This window comes from Bidens hawaiensis, unplaced genomic scaffold (genome assembly GCF_021521415.1).
Source record: "Bidens hawaiensis isolate Kalapana, Puna unplaced genomic scaffold, B.hawaiensis_p1.1 tig00087311_1, whole genome shotgun sequence".
In the NCBI taxonomy this organism is placed as follows: Eukaryota; Viridiplantae; Streptophyta; class Magnoliopsida; order Asterales; family Asteraceae; genus Bidens; species Bidens hawaiensis.
In genome coordinates this window covers 14,269-16,915 of record NW_027504271.1, presented here as the reverse complement: position 1 = coordinate 16,915, position 2,647 = coordinate 14,269, and the positions used below count along the sequence as shown (strand labels likewise).

Below are 2,647 nucleotides of genomic sequence, written 5' to 3'. Positions count from 1 at the left end.
ATGTAATTACATATTAAGAATTCAAATGTTGCGTACGTGGTATTGATTAAAAGACATTATTACCCCCTAAAATTCAAAAAATCATGCTATAAGAGTTGTACCTAAAGCAAGGAGTTTGGTACCTCTTAAAATTTAAGAGGTCCCTAACTCCTGCTTTATATATAGTATATATATATATATATATATGAAGGGTTAAACAACCGAAATAATTAGTTGAAGGAAGAGGAAGAAGTCAGCTACAAATCATATATATTTAACGGTTCACCAACTTTATAGGACCCAATATTACTTCACCCCTAATCTCCATGCACATGCAAATTTTCCTCCCTATTCACAACCAAAACCATGAGCTGGTGGTTATCAGGCGTCGTCGGCGTTGCACGAAGAAGACAACGCGAGGACACGAATACATCACGCAAGTACCAAGGCTTCGCTTTAATCGTGGGAGTCACCGGCATCGTCGGTAACAGCCTCGCTGAAATCCTCCCGCTCCACGACACCCCAGGCGGCCCTTGGAAGGTATACGGCGTGGCCCGCCGCCCTCGGCCACAATGGAACGCAGACTTACCCATGGAATACATCCAATGTGACATACGAGATCAAGAACAAACGTCAACAAAGTTATCCAGTCTACAAGACCTAACTCACGTGTTCTATGTCACGTGGTCTAATTGTCCCTCTGAAGAACAAAATTGTGAGATTAATGGCCAAATGTTAACAAATGTGCTCAATGCAGTAATCCCTAATTCTCCTAATTTGCAACATATATGCTTGCAAACCGGTCGTAAACATTACACCGGGCTGTTTGAAAATTGGGGGAAATCGAATGTAATTCACGAAGCTCCATTTTGTGAAGATCTTCCACGTTTAGAAAACCCGAATTTTTATTACACTCTTGAAGACATACTGTTGAAAGAAGTGACCAAAAAGGAAGGGTTAACGTGGTCGGTTCATCGCCCCGGCTTAATCTTCGGGTTCTCACCTTACAGCTTGATGAATATTATTGGAAGTTTATGTGTTTATGCGGCAATATGTAAGCATGAAAACATACCCTTAAAGTTTCCAGGCACAAAGCAGGCATGGGAGGGGTACCATGACGCGTCGGATGCGGACTTGATAGCCGAGCATCATATTTGGGCTGCCGTTGATCAGTATGCGAAGAACGAGGCATTTAATATTAGTAATGGTGATGTGTTTAAGTGGAAGCATTTTTGGAAGGTTTTGGCTGAGCAATTTGGGGTGGAGAATGGTGGGATTGAAGAGGGTGATGAGAGGATGAGTTTGAGTGATATTATGAAGGACAAAGGGGCGGTTTGGGACGAAATAGTGATCGAAAAGGGACTTTTAGCGACAAAACTGGACGAGGTTGGAGGGTGGTGGTTTGTGGATGTGGTGCTTTGTAATGAGGGGGTGTTGGATAATATGAATAAGAGTAAGGAGCATGGATTTTTGGGGTTTAGGAACTCCAAATCTTGTTTTGTTTCTTGGATTGATAAGATAAAATGTAACAAGATTGTTCCCTAGATGTGTTTGAACATTACCTATATGATATTTGATAAGGGAAGTGTAATAAAGAATCATAAATGTATTTTTATACCCATTTCCATGGAAAATCACTACTTGAGCTTATAGGTGGGAAATGGGCCCGTCCAAACGGGTTGGACAACGGCTAAATGGGTCGACTTAGGTTGATCCATTTCAGCCTTTTTGACGGTGTTAACGTCGCTTCATTGCTCCGATTATTATACCTTAACCTCCAAAACTGCTATTTAAGATCGCCCCAAGGTCTGTCTTTTAACAATTTTCTTTTTTATAGACCCCTATAGTTTGTTAAATGATTTTTATGAATGTTATCTAAATGATCACAAATAAGTTTGACAAAATAGCTTTTATGATAATATAAAATTTCCATCAATCTTGATGCATCCGACTTCTAGTGGTGTAGGAGGTACACTCTTTCGTGCCAGATGAAAATCTATTATGCCATGTCAAAATATGTTTTGCCTGTGAAGCTTCTTGTTAGCTGAAATAATTTCTTAATTAAAAATAAAGAAAAGTTATATGGTTTAATTAAAAACAAAGAAAAGTTATATGGTAGTATTTTTGTAAAAGAAAAATAAGTTAAAACTATTTTGTCAAACTCTCAGTCAAAATAGCTATTTTGTGATATCGTCTTTCATAAATGTCAAACTTCATAAACAGAACAATGTAGCAGGCTTTCATATGTGTTAAAAAAAGAATAAGACTGCATTTTTCATACGGATAAATTTATATATATATAAATTTATTATATATATATACTAATTTGGAACCTACGTTATCTCACAATTTGACACTGTTCATAACATAAGCAAGTAATAGCTTTACACGTGGCAAGTTGTCACGAGTTTCGAGGATGACAGTTACATACATGTTATTACTCACCTTTTCAGCTAGGGTTTCAATGGGTTTTACTCTCGAGATCTTCCTCCACCAACAAATCATTGTTTCCTGACTAAAATGAACCCTGAATCGTGATTCTTTTATAACCGTTGAACCCTAAATCGTCTTCTGAGATCTTTCACAGTTGTGTTGCTTCATGTACTCTGCAACCGGTTAGTACAGACCCACGCCCTTTTTATTTTGATGTTGTTGCTATGTAATCATT

General features: G+C 38.0%; 1 pseudogene; it reads left to right on the top strand.

The window, feature by feature from the left end:
- Positions 1–200: 200 nt before the first annotated feature.
- On the top strand, positions 201–1,524 carry LOC143607822 ((S)-8-oxocitronellyl enol synthase ISY1 pseudogene; annotated as a pseudogene).
- Positions 1,525–2,647: the final 1,123 nt, after the last annotated feature.